Source organism: Botryllus schlosseri, chromosome 5 (genome assembly GCF_051294905.1).
Source record: "Botryllus schlosseri isolate E-star chromosome 5, Bs_hap1, whole genome shotgun sequence".
Classification (NCBI taxonomy): Eukaryota; Metazoa; Chordata; class Ascidiacea; order Stolidobranchia; family Styelidae; genus Botryllus; species Botryllus schlosseri.
The window spans coordinates 20,621,697-20,636,911 of record NC_137240.1 but is presented as its reverse complement, the minus strand read 5'-3'; the positions used below and the strand labels follow the sequence as shown (position 1 = coordinate 20,636,911).

At 40.6% G+C, this 15,215-nt stretch overlaps 1 long non-coding RNA gene and 1 pseudogene across 1 annotated transcript; both read left to right on the top strand.

Annotated features, from left to right (window-relative positions):
• Positions 1–629: 629 nt before the first annotated feature.
• LOC145439878 (uncharacterized) lies at positions 630–2,870 on the top strand. Its single transcript, XR_013915375.1, has 3 exons — positions 630–1,158; positions 1,541–1,671; positions 2,676–2,870. It is a non-coding gene; the product is annotated as an uncharacterized LOC145439878 (long non-coding RNA).
• A 6,254-nt stretch (positions 2,871–9,124) lies between these two features.
• Positions 9,125–10,725, top strand: LOC145440017 (uncharacterized; annotated as a pseudogene).
• Positions 10,726–15,215: the final 4,490 nt, after the last annotated feature.

Sequence of the window (15,215 nt, the reverse complement as noted above, 5' to 3'; positions counted from 1 at the left end):
CTCTGATCGTTCAGATGATGATAATCCGCCTAATATGCCTCCTACTGTGGAGACGTATTATTCTGATCCCGAAGCAACGATTCAATTTTTGTACTCTACAGATTTTGGATCAGACAATAGAAGGAAGAAGAAAGTGGGAACCCTGCACCCACACTGTAAAAAATCTGGTAGATTTACTGGGAAATCTCTGTAAATTTTGCAACGAATTACCGGTAGCTGCCAATAACTGTGCCTAGCTTGTAATTTTACATTTTGAAATGTAATATTACTTCAATTTAGCTCTAAAGTCAAGTTACCAGAATTTCTTCGCAAATTACTGACAGTTACTCGTTACTGAAGTTTACCAGGCTATTGGCAAAATTGATTAGCTTGAAAATCTCTGCAGCCAATGTATACGTGGAACTGAATGCTACTGATATCATTCTCGTGGTGATTTGACGTGATTCAACCTCGTTCGCGATCGAGTCTGGGGTCTGTCATACGGAAATTGCTGTTGGTCCTAGTACCAATTTCAGTATAGTACATAGTAGGGTAAAAGAAACAACTGACAATCGTAGATACCCACTATATTATATTATAAAGCTATGGCTATACGGTCAGTCTCGCTGGTTACATTCGTTGTCACGGATAGGACTGATGAGTTAGAATATCAGTTTAGGATGTATAATATTGTTGGGGAAACTAGAAACATCAGCACCGCATGCCACGTTGATCATTTGTTAATGGCGAACAAGGCGACCTGTAATAGGTTACATTAGGTTACCGTAACGCGTTACGAAAAACAACCAACGCACAACTGTGACATCACAAGCAGCATCTGGTTGAGTAAGTACGGTAAGTAGTGACAACACATGGAATGAATATCAATTTATACGCAATTAAATAGAAAAGAAAGGGGCTAGATGTAAAGATACCTGTTTCTGTATGAAAAAACGACCTAAATCAAACATTATAACGCAGTGGCCAGTAAATATTATTGGTGGCATGTCAGCGGATGAATACCACTTATTTCGAAATCGTGAGAGTGTCGTATCGTCGTCTGGCCATTATTGAGAATTGAGATTTGAGCAAAGGGTGGAGCGAAGCTTGTGCTTGAAGAAAGTGGACACGATCGTTGAAGATTCCTAGGAATGCTGATTGGGATACGCATCGTAAAAGGTACAGTACTACATAGTATTCGTTACCGTGAATACCTACGAATGTGCACATCACCGGGATGACTTTGATTTCATGATTGAAATATTTCATTCGCCGCATTCTCTGTTCTATTTTGGGATGTTAGTCGACTTATATACTGACATGTGACACCACATACTCTGCCGCGGAGTAGTTGAAACTGTTGACATGTTAATGTCATTTTGGGGCCATAGCATAGAGATGTTTCCATTCACTGCAGGATTTGTTTGGCACACATGCCACCTCAAATGAGGAACCTTTTGCTTCAATACATGAGATCAGTGGTTCTCAACCTGGGGAACGCGAGAAATTGACTAAGTATGTATGAATTCTGACTAAACATGTGTTCCGCAACCATTTTCAGAAGACGATTGTTGAAGATGAAACTTATTTCGTATTCAAGAAACCTCGCCAAATTCAAACTCCAGCAGTCGCGCTCAACATCATTTAAGCAAATTTTTGATATTCTTTGAAGATTTAGAGGAATTACCACATGTAAGTCATTCATTACTTCATAGCTTTGGCAGTAGCCTAAAGCTCGTTGCGCTGGGTAGCTGTTGTTAATAGCTGGCGAACTGCACTGTGTAAGACAGAATTTGATGCAATATAGGTTGCTCGGTTTCGCCCTCAATTAAGCTACCCTATATCAAAACAATTTAATTCAATTCAATTCCAAAACTGATCTAATTGAGCATGGCAGTACAGAACGACGCCTTGTTCACTGTAGTCACCACCAGCATCAGGATTAGTCTCAGTGCAACCTATCTTGAAACAAATTGATCTCCTGTCCAATGTTTTTTTGCTATTTTCAAACGAGTTTGGGGAAATTTGTCGAAAATGTTAAAGACTGGAATACGGCGTAAGACATACCAAATGTATACTATTAGATCAGGCCAGGGATGGGCAACCTGCTTTCGTAGATGGGAATTTGTTCGGCCGTCAACACCTAATTCAATTAGTATGTGTTAGCATCCGTCGACATGCAAATTGAAATTACTAATTCACTCTAATTTTTTTAGAGATTCTAATTATTTTTGAAATTTTCTTCGCGCTCCACGCAATTCAACATAACTTAATTTTTCGATTCTAATAAAGTAGCGCCCTTCTAAATCTGAGCAGGAATCAGAATCGTGTGCTCCTCACGAAAGAAATTTTTTAATTGTACATTTGTGCGATTTCAATATATTTCCACTACCGATACGATGGACAATCCGGATCGGGGGTCAAGAAATAACAGCATGCAATAAAGTGCATGACTAATAATAATTGGCCCACACGAAGATGCATTATCATTTATAACTTGCCCGCTGCATTTGATAAAGTAAGTCATGAATCTCTGCTATATCATGTAAAAGGCGGAACGGTCACCACAATATGTACCAGTACTGGTACTTCCAGAAATTGTTATATTTTTGTTACCCTATTTGTCTTAGTAGTCTTTATAATGTCATATCTAGGTTAGGGACTTTGCTTAATATAGCGACTTGAATTCTTTTTAGTGGAACTGCAAGATACTAGCTACACAAAAGGAATGAGGTCGAGAAAAAGAAACAATTGGAAGTTTGGCCAATGGTTGGAGACCACTCGTGTTACCGCATGTCTCCTAAAGAAGAATTAGACCTCCAGCAGCAATACTTCCATCGATAATCTTCTCATCGTGAATCATGAATGAATATACAGTTTGTTCCAATGTCGTTTTGGGGTGTGAAGAAGCTTTTTGCGATATTTTAGCATAGGGTTGCTTTGCGATAGGTATGGGATGTACGTGAATTTGCAAGTAGGTATGTAATCCTGATTTACACAGACAGCATGTATGTAGGTAGGCGGTAAAATTACAGTCTGAGTGGCAAATATACAGGGTAAAATGTAGATTGGATATACTAGGGTTGCCATACGTCCGGAATTTCCCGGACATGTCCGGAATTTCACTGAAAAATCGGCGTCCTGAAGGAATTTCTAGAATGTGCCTAAATGTCCGGAATTTTGAAGGTTTGAAGCAGGCTCAAAAGTTTTTCGTAAATAAACATAAACAATATTATTTTCAAGCAGATTTATGCTATTCAAAATTGTTCTTCGCGCCTCGCGCGAGTTAATGCAACGTATAATGATATTTGTATGGGCTGCAGGTACCACCCTCGTCACAAAATGCAATCAAAATAAATATAAATAACCATCATTTACTGAAATAGTGTGATATTGTAATCGTAATTATAAGCTAACGGTATATTCCTAGAGTTGGTTAAGGCCGATTGGATGCTTCAATCACAGACAGTGGTTCCAAATATTGGGGTCGTCTGCCTTTATCTCAGTGGTTCCCAACCTTTTTTCACCGACGTACCATTTCGAGGTTTTATGCAGTGCTCGCGTACCACCTACATAAGTTACGCGTGCTGAAGGAGGTCAAAATTTTTCACATCGTTTATGACGTCATAATGACGTATTTGACGTATGCGAGGCGTAATAGTAAATACTATTACACTAGGCATTATCAGCCAGGGTTAAAATGGGATGCATGAAATTGTTTTTTTATCACCAGTCACAAGAAGAACAACATGATAATGAAATAACAGCAAACAACAAACGTCAATTGTTTTAATGCAATGGCTGCATTTGCTTATTTTCCACTAGCCCAGCGGTTCTCAAACTTTTTTAGACACGCCCCCGTTTATGATGGTGAAAAATTCCGCGCCCCCCTTATCGTCAGATCACAAAATGGGAGCAGAATGCTAGCAATCTCAACGAATAACTTTATGGCATGGAAGGTTATGACAGTTGATAAGATGAGTCTTAAATATGCAATTAGGACTATACACAGAGCAAAACAATGAATTGGAGGTAAATCGCGTGAAGCGCGAAAAATTTTTTCAGTTGGTCGCAGCTTTGCGCCCCCTTCAGATGCTTTCACGGGCCATTCCCAATCTGGACAACAAAAGTTGGAACCACCACATTCCCAAATCTTCTGAAATTTGGTACATGCATAGATGAGTTAATTTCGAACACAATAAAGTTTATTTGAGGAAAATTGATCCCCGGGGTCAAAAGTTATGTCATTTTGAAAAATTTACGATTTTCTGCTCATTTCAGCTCTGCAGCATTCAGGTTTATTAATGTAAAATTCAAAAAGGTGTAAACAAATGTTGGATTACAGTTGAGATTTGGCACTGGGTTTTCTGGGTAGCTAGTATATTGGTCTATATTCTCATGTGGTATTGAATGCCATGCGGTGTAGTGTTAAAGGTTAAATTGAGGCGAAACTTGGTCGATGGTCTTAAATCGGTCAAGCGTTACGTAATTTAGAATGCGAATTGAGCAAAACCTTATAAGTATATTCCAGCGAGTATGGTATCATATGAAAGCTGGTTACAAAGACAATTTTCCATAGCTTTTTCATTTTGGTTTTTTGACTGTAAGGTGGGGAAATCGCCATCTCAAGAGTACACTGCATTTGTACATGGATATGCTTAAGTTTGGAATACGGTAAACCGATGGTTCCCATACTTTTTTGACTCAACACACCTTGTTAAGCTCAACTTATATTCATCATTAACCCTGAAGACTATATGTCAATTTCCAACAACCTATTTGAAACCAAGAGCTGTTCCTTGGGTATATATTAATGAGAAATTTAAAAAAAAATAACCTAACCCTTAACATCGCTGGTCAGTCCGTTTCCAACACAGATAATGACAAATATCTCGGGGTTTTATTGGACTCGGACAAGTCCTGGAAGAGTCATATTAAGTCCCTACCCTAAATTATCACCGAAGTGCGGCCTGTTCTACAGCCTTGGACGCTTCATGCCAGCCTGGGTTCTTCTGATACTCTTTAAATCCCTAATCCAATCGAAGTTACAATATGGCATCCTTTGTTGGGGGGCTGGCAATAAAACTGCACTCGAGCCACTGCAAAAACTATAACATAAGGTACTCTGAATCATAGCTAGAGCCCCATAGAAGCCTGTTGGTCCATCCAACAAAACGCTGCTGAAGAGATTCGGTGTCCTAAACATATAGAAGATATGCGAAAACTCGAAATCGCGAAGTTTATGTATCAGTTCCACTGCGGTCGTTGCCCCGAATATTGCAATGACTTTTTTACCTCAGAATCAAAAGCGCACAAGTACAACACACGCGCGTCCACGTCGTCCAAATATCACATGATCGACCGAAAAGATCATCGCTCCGTCAAATATGTCGGACCTGATGTGTGGAACAGTATTCCGCCGGCTATCCGACAGTCGATGAGCATGTCCACATTCAAGTCGAAATACAAGCAATTACTACTAAATGAATACTAGTCCATCCCCAAGCTTACCGGACCACGACTGATCTATCGATCTCGCCTTCCATGACATGCCACCCCATTTTTGTCGCTTGCTTTTTTCTATACTATCTTCTCTATTTTCATTCAGTGTGCATGCATGCATTGTTGTATTTGTATTTCTTCAATAACATATTATATCTTCTGTGGTAACTATGCCCGTCGCCCATGTTAGCACAGCGTTGTACTGAGGTAGAGTTATCCAAACGCGGTTAATAAACTGCGTTGCCGAGGCCCCAGCGTTGCCTATTTTTATCTCGATATTGAAGCCCGCGGTCTCTAGGAATTTTGAAAAGTGGCCCGCGACCCATTTTGAGTTGGCGACCCCCTGGGTCACCCTTACTCCCGTCGTTAACCCGCACCTATGTTGAATTTCCTTAATTTGGCATTCAGAGCACTATCGGTAGAGTTTCTGCTGAAAATTAAACTCTGAATGTCAAAGTTGAGAAATTTTGCAACGGACGGATAAACGACAGGAGCAATGGGTAGCTATTCTCATCATAATCATTGGTTTATTAGCAATTTTATCAGTTCAATACACCACAGAAATGCGATACAATGAAAAATAGGAAGGTGTCGAAGCGACTTGGAGTAGTCTATGAAATCGGACACCCACCGTGGCCTATAGGCGATGGAAAGAGGAGGCATGGACATCATCATCATCATTGGTTTATTAGCAATTTTATCAGCTCAGTACACCACAGACATGCGATACAATGAAAGGTAGCAAGGTGTCGAAGCGACTTGGAATAGTCTATGAAATCGGACACCCACCTTGGCCTAGGCGATGTAAAGAGGAGGCATGCACAATTGCACATTGAATGAAAAGTAAAGAAGATAGTATAGAAAAAAAAGCGACAAAAATGGGGTGGCATGTCATGGAAGGCGAGATCGATAGGTCAGTCGTGGTCCGGTAAGCTTGGGGATGGACCAGTATTCATTTAGTAGTAATTGCTTGTATTTCGACTTGAATGTGGACATGCTCGTCGACTGTCGGATAGCCGGCGGGATACTGTTCCACACATCAGGTCCGGCATATTTGACGGAGCTATGATCTTTTCGGTCGATCATATGATATTTGGACGACGTGGACGCGCGTGTGTTGTACTTGTGCGCTTTTGATTCCGAGGTAAAAAAGTCATTGAAATATTCGGGGCAACGACCGCAGTGGAACTGATACATAAACTTGGCGATTTCTAGTTTTCGCATATCTTTTATGTTTAGGACACTGAATCTCTTCAGCAGCGAATTGTTGGATGGACCAACAGGCCCCTGTGGGGCTCTAGCTATGATACGGAGTACCTATGTTATAGTTTTTGCAGTGGCTCGAGTGCAGTTTTATTGCCAGCCCCCCAACAAAGGATGCCATATTGTAACTTCGATTGGATTAAGGATTTAAAGAGTATCAGAAGAACCCAGGCTGGCATGAAGCGTCCAAGGCTGTAGAACAGGCCGCACTTCGGTGATAATTTAATGTCTAGGGACTTGATATGACTCTTCCAGGACTTGTCCGAGTCCAATAAAACCCCGAGATATTTGTCATTATCTGTGTTGGAAACGGGCTGTCCAGCGATGTTAACGGTTAGGTTATTTTTTTAAATTTCTCATTAATATATACCCAAGGAACAGCTCTTGGTTTCAAATAGGTTGTTGCAAATTGACATATAATCTTCAGGGGTAATGATGAATATATGTTAAGCTTAACAAGGTGTGTTGAGTCAAAAAAGAATGGGAACCATTGGTTTACCGTATTCCAAACTTAAGCATATCCATGTACAAATGCAGTGTACTCTTGAGATGGCGATTTCCCCACCTTACCGTCAAAAAACCAAAATGAAAAAGCTATGGAAAATTGTCTTTGTAACCAGCTTTCATATGATACCCTACTCGCTGGAATATACTTATAAGGTTTTGCTCAATTCGCATTCTAAATTGCGTAACGCTTGACTGATTTAAAACCATCGACCAAGTTTCGCCTCAATTTAACCTTTAACACTAAATCGCATGGCATTCAATACCACATGAGAATATAGACCAATATACTAGCTACTCAGAAAACCCAGTGCCAAATCTCAACTGTAATCCAACATTTGTTTACACCTTTTTGAATTTTACATTAATAAACCCGAATGCTGCAGAGCTGAAATGAGCAGAAAATCGTCAATTTTTCAAAATGACATAACTTTTGACCCCGGGGATCAATTTTCCTCAAATAAACTTTATTGTGTTCGAAATTAACTCATCTATGCATGTACCAAATTTCAGAAGATTTGGGAATGTGGTGGTTCCAACTTTTGTTGTCCAGGTTGGGAATGGCCCTCACGCCCCCCAGTTTGAGAACCACTGCACTAGTTGGTCGATGCGTGGCATATGTTTGCTCACAGCGCATCGAAAGTCATGCGTGGGCGCAACAAGTAGGTTTCGTTTCTTCGACTTAATAGTTATCAGACATAAAAATCCTTGCTCGAACTCCCACGTTGAAAGGAAAATTAGCAGCTGGAGAATAGCGTGAGAAGGTAGAGTCGATTACGAGGAGGCCACGCTAAGCCTGAAGTTTATTGGAGAACAATCAATCTTTGTGTTTAACACCACCTTAACTAATGAGTCCATTCGGTCGAAAAAAAGCAGAATCTACTCGCGTACCACCTGGAAGACCTTCGCGTACCACTAGTGGTACGCGTACCACAGGTTGGGAACCACTGCTTTATCTGGAGATCGCGATGATGTTGGACGTAATCATGCAGTTTCCTAGGCCGTGAGTAAGTTTGGGCAGGCTGAATTTTTTTAGTAATCAGCTTATCAAGTTTTGAGCTTTGCCACGGAACATTTTCAAGTAGGGCGAGCATAAATGATCGCGAGATCGCGAGCATAAAAGGTTGGAGATCACCGGATGTGCAGCCTGCTGGTGCATTCTATAGTAGCCTAATATATCGAAGAATCAATATTATTGACAGAATTCATACATAAAATTTAACAGCCAAATGCATATAGTAAGTGCCCAACAAGTTACATCGACTACCCTATGGTGGGCCCAAGATCAGTACTTTTTGGGCGGAAGGGGGGGGGGAATAGGATTGTTGTTTCGGACCTGATTAAAACACATAAACAGATAGCCGCACCGACCTAACTGTATAGCAGGGCTGTCAAACACAATCCTGACAGGCCAGACACGGCCCGCAAGATGATTTCATCCGGCCCGTGGAGGAATCTATAGGAAACCATAGCAAGTAGCAGTCGCCAGAGCTCAAATTACAGATGGCCCCATTCATGACCTATGCTCCACTTCATTCCTGTATCGTGTATATAGTCGATGGACAATGCTTTGCTAGTGTGACGTCATATTGACGGCCAATGTGTTGCACGTCCTTTTAAAATCCGCTAGTTGGCGCTAAAGACTGTCCGGAATTTGCTTCACAAAAATATGGCAACCCTAGGATATACCAGAAGTGACTGTAACATTACAGTCTGGCGTGTAAAGTGAGATTACCGGACGAGTGTAAGTTAAATTTACATTGACTAACGGTAATGTTAAATTACCACGAAATGTCTGGCTACCGTGCTCCCAAACATTTCGCGGTAAATCGAGGTTTTTTTTTTACAGTGCAGTTATTCTTATGCAACAACATATTCCTCATCAACATCTCCCGACATCAGCACTCGAACTGGAAAGGATGTAACTGTCTTGAGTTCATTTTCATCTCCTCAAGAAAGAATTAGATCTCACAATGTGATTAGCACTCGCTTGCACACAGTTTCATCGTCAGAAATCTACACTCCGAAGGATGCTTTTGTGGGATTTTGCAATGATGATATCATTGAAGAAATAGTATTGTGCACCAACTTGCAAGGTCGAAGAGTTATTACGAAATGGAAAGTGGTGCAAAAAGAGAAAGTTTTACTTTTATTGGCGTTTTACTTTTGGCAGGAGTAGAAAAGAATTGGGACTTAGATATAGGGCAATTGTTCTTGGACCCGAAACAAAATCCTTCCTACAAAGCAGCATTTGGCGTCAATAAATTTGAAAATATTCGACGTCATCTTCGATTCGATGATAAGAGCACACGGACCGAAAGACTGAAGCAGGATAAATGGTCCGCATTCAGCTATACTTGGGATTTATTCATCGCAAACTGTAAGACTCAGTTTTCCTCAGATCTGACACTACTGTAGACGAACAGCTGATGCCATTCAGAGGGCGATCACACAATACATGCCTAGCAAGCATGCCAAGTACGGCATAAAACTGTTTTGGCTGTGTGATGCTTCTTTGCCTTATACATCCAATGCAAGGATTTACGTGGGTAGGCAGCCAGGATCAGAACCAGAGTAAAATCTGGGTCAAAATGTTGTTGTCAATCTGACATCACCAATTCGAGGCATCGGGAGGAATTTGTCAATGGACAACTATTTTACAACCGCTCCTTTGGCCAAAAGAATGCTTGCACACAAGTTGACAATTGTTGGAACAATGAAGAAATGCAAACGAGTGATTCAGGTTGCATGAAAGCAGCTAAGTCTCGAGAAGCAGCGACATCACTGTTTGAGTTCAACAATCAAATGACGATGGTTAGCTATGTTCCCAAAAATAATAAAGCTGTGGTGCTATTGAGCACAGCATTGACAAAGAAGACACAATAAAGAGGCCTGAGATCATCAGGTTTTATAACAAGACAAAGATTTGTGTTGACTTGGTTAATCAAACGACAAACCCACCGATGGCCTTTTACTCTCTTTTACAATCTGCTCGACATCGCAGCTCTAAATGCATATACCATATACAGACAGTATATCCTGATTATAAGAGTGACAAGGTTCAAAGCGACGAGGTTTCATAACCGATCTCGCTAACTGCCTCATATTCCCCACATGATTACAAGACAGAAAATTCCTCGACTACCCAGTGCCACATGAGGCTATGGTGAGATGTGGTTTAGGTTTTCGAAGTACATCCTTGTAAACAGCAAACACGTTGCGCAGAAGAGGAAGCGGTGTTCCTTATGTCCCCACGCAAGGGATAAGAAAGTTGCAAAATGTTGCTCATGCTGTAGCATACCCGTGTGTCCAGAACACAGCGTGACCATGATCACATGCGACAAATGCAATGAATGAATCAGGCTATGCGTTGTAATATGTCATGAGATTTTCTTCAATTCTCTCATCCACTTTTTTGATCTGTTTCTGTCGGTTGTTTCAATAAAATGCAGTAAAAACTCCAGATATGTCATAATAACGCAATGGAAGAGGCAAGCAAAAAAAAGAAAAAAATAGTCCAGGTCTTTAAAATATAATTGCATATAATAGCAACACGGCTCAAAATGACCCCTGTTATGCATTAGCGTAAGTTTTTTCGTGCATGCGTTCTAGGTTTGAGTTATAGACATCATGCGAGAGGATGCATCATGACATTGTCAAACTGTCGGGTTATCTGGTGGACCTTTGACGTGCCAAAATTTTATGTAGAATATTTTAAAATCTACTGAAGATTGATCCGATATCATAGCATTTGAGCGGAGTAGCCTAATTCGGGTTTTGATATAGTCGTGATGAGTAGGCTATTGTTACTGTCATTGCCAAAGTCAAATTAAATCAGCGTTAGATTTTGCCTTCAAATATTATTGTAACAGTATATCAATAACAACTTAAACATAATAATTGAGCCATAGTAATAGCATTGTTTCTTAACTTCCAATAAGATTTCTCGGATCCCCTGTTCTTTATCAACACAATTTCTGATGGTACCTATATTAAAACCAGAAAGATCAATCACATAAAATCGCGCGCAGCGCGAAGACCATTTTCCAGTTGAATAAATTGGCCAATAAAATTTTCCACAGCATGTAGGCATAATTCCACAATGCATCTCGTACACCCTGATGCGGTGTTTCGTACCCCGATGGGGTCTACAGACCCTGGTTAAGAACCCCTGGAATAAAAATGGGTCCAATCGGCGAAAAATTCATTTGTGTTACAGCGGTAGAGCGTACCACTTCCTTACTCGCCACCGATATTAAAATGAGTAAACAGAATAAACACCCAGCATGTAATCAAATATAAGTCCCGGGGTCACAGAATGCCAATTGTTGCCATACTGACCTGATTAGATAGCTATATACCCTACGCAACAGAAGCTACGACCTTTTCATATATTATACTATTCCCCATGACAGTTTCATAGATTGTTGCGTCCGTAGGATTACCAAGTCACCGTTCCGAGTCGCAATTAAGTCCGTCTCTGATTTTAACGTTTGACCCGACTCAACTCGAGTCATTTTTATTTAATCACCCAGTCAATCAGAAATCGAGTAATTTTACGAGAAGGTCTCACCGAACCAAATCACAATTTTAATTCATGAATCATCGACGGGTCATATTTTATCATCATGGACTAGAAATGTGACGTAATAGCTGATCTTCTACTGCAAAGTAGCTTTTAAAAGTGGTGTGAGAGTAAAGTTCGTTGAGACTTCAGTTATTTTTATAGTAGTGTTAGGGTGAACTTTAAGTTCTTACGTCTAAAAAAGATATATGGCACTTGAATATATTGTTTTTGAAATTCCAAAATGCCGTCGCAGGCAGCACAAAATGCTCTCGCGGGCCGCATGGGCCGCGTGTTTGAGACCTGAGTCTATACCAGGGGTTCTCAGCCCTTTCTTGGCTGTGGTTCATTTTCCGGTTTGAAAATGTGCTGTGGCGCACCTCTTATCTTGGAATAATAATCCTGTTCAATGCGCGGTAATCGACGGCGCCGATATAGCTATTTCTGGGAAATATGCGCATTTTTCTCTTAGTTTACTGATGATATTTAAATATAGACCTCTTGGCCTATGAAATCGCGCAAAGCGTGACGAAAATTTTCATGTCTATTACATATCCCCCAACAAACGACCAACAAATTAATCTTTGGCCCCTTCTAGCTCCCGCAATTGGAGGTTTGGGTGCAGCAGTTACGGATCTGGAAGATCATAGACTAAACTCCGTGTTTATTATAATCGTACGCTGCTCCATTCGCGTCGCGAAACACAATGAGCAAATCCACGCATCCGCTGTGTGATTGGGATTTTAGTTCCACTATTGGGGGAATAATATAATTATTCTGGGTCAGCTTCAAACAATTCATTGGTGAATGGGGTAGGCCTACTACAGAGAAGTAGAGGAAGATTTATTTAATGTGCATGCTGTACAATGCACACTGTACGTCTTGTACCAAACCAACAGCAGTTGCGATGACAGAATATTCAATCCAATGATACAATCAATTCATGTGACTCTTGCATTATGTACAATGATTTCCAAGGCGGACATTTTAAACCTATTCCAAATATTATCGCGCTCCGCTAAATCCTCAATCCATTACGATTGTTGCGGAGGTGCAGTATACCTCCACGAGAAGCTGCTAATAATTTGCAATTATGGTGGGTTGCCATTCGTCCGGAATTTCCCAGACATGTCCGGAATTTAACTGTTCAAACTAGCGTCCGGGAGTAATTTCTAAAATATGACAAATGTCCGGAATTTTGACGTAAGCTCATAATTTTGTTCGTAAATCAGCATAAAAACAATATTGTTTGGGAACATTTATGCTGATGTATGATATTTTTCTTCGCGCTGCGCGTGATTTGCTATCACATTTAATGATTTTAATATAGAGACTACCACCCTCGCAAAAACTGCCAAAAATTATAAATAAAAACGACCTTCATTTATTGGAATAAGCCAAATTGTAATATCAATTATAGCAGAACGGTATATATTCCTAGAGATCGTTAAGGCCGTTTAAATGCTTTATTCAAAGATAGTGGTTCCGAATGAGGGGGGGGGTCGTTTGCCTTTATTCTGGGGTTAGTGAATATGTTGAACGTAATCAGCATCCCAAATAGCCCGTGAGTAAGTATGGGCAAAGGTGCTGACTTCTTTTAGTAATCAGCTCGTAAAATTTCGATCTGGGCCACGGAACATTTTGAAATTGGAGATGGAGTCGCGACCATAAAAGATTGGATACAACTGGATGTGGGGTGTTTATAAAGTTCCGTGGGGCGCACCGGCATAAGGCTGATTAACAATATTATCGGTAGGACATGAAAATGACTTAACGATGTGCAATTACGCTCGCAGTATTTTCGAACTCATCATCCTCCACCAGCACTACCGCTAACTCTGATCATGTGGGCGGAGAGTAGTCTCTATATAGTAATATATGGAACGACCAATATTATTGACAGAATTCATTCAAATAATTGACCGATCGGATGCATATAGAAACCAGATTCATGTAGCAAGCAGCGCACCTCCCTTCAGAAGTTACATCGATTGCCCTATAGTGTGGGCTCAAAATCATTAATTATTTGGGCGGGAGGGGGCAGGAAACATGTGCTTTCGGTCCTGATTACACAACACACAGCCACATACTCTTGAACCGGACCGTGACCACCTCTGTTCTATGAGCAAAGCTTTGCTGGAGTGACGTCATAACCCATTTTGAAATCCACTAGTGGGCGCTAAAGACTGTCCGTAATTTGGGTTGCTGAAATATGGTAACCCTAAATTATGGCTATTTTTATCTTACAATAATACGATGACTTGCCTAAGTACAATAAATCTATACCTCAATTACACTTCATTCCGAGTTTATTGCACATTCTTTTCAACGGCATACGACATATGACCATGTCGGAATACTTGGTTACTTCAGCATTACCTTCCAGTTATTATATACTCGAAATTATTTTAGTTGCTGTTAGCCGTAGGTTGTCATAGCCAGAGGAAAAAGCCGGCGTTTCTCCCTCCCGTTTTTGCCTTGAACATGCTGACTCCGTACGTGCCACTACGTCTCATCAGAGTCGGATGAAAAGCTTTACGTAGCCTACGTATAATTAGATAATATGAATATATTTTTAGCGATTAACATAACAAATATAACTAACCTTACATTAATTCTAAAAATTTTAAACAACTTTGTGGCCCACCTCAAAGGCTCCTGTGGCCCATGAGTGGGCCTCGCCCCACCTTTTGAGAACCCCTGGTCCATACCAATTCTGGGAAAACCATTACCGAGAATGGACACCTCCGAGAACGGACATTACCGAGAATGGACACCACCGAGAATGTACATTACCGAGAATGGACACCACCGAGAATGGACATTATTGAGAAAAGACATACCCGAGAATTGACACTACCGAGAATATACATTACCAAGAATGGATACCACCGAGAATGGACGTTACCGAGAATGGAAACCACCGATAATCGACGTTACCGAGAAAGTACATTACCGAGAATGCATACATTGTGCATGTGCCACCTCCTAAATACGAATCCGCGAGCGGCGATTAACCTATCTCCGCGTGTGGAAGGTATGTATTTTGCTAATAAATTAGGACTTAATTCCTCCGCCTTTTCGTCGTTCAAGTTTCTTAGCTGACTAACATGTGTCGTGAGTTTTTTAGTCCTAAAGCATTTAAATGAGCGATAGGGTTGGTTTTGAAGCAGCTTAGTATTATCGGCTGATTGTCTCGAACTCTCCACATTCGTATGATGACGATTCCAACTACAGCATAACAACTAATAATTTCGCTTCACTAGAGCGGACGTCTGTAACAACCTGATGTGATTCGTAAATCAAAAGAGCATAATGTGGTAAAGAGCTAGGAACCAAACTATGTCACGATTATGAATTCCGTCGCTCATATAAATTCACTGGCATGGACATATTTCTAATA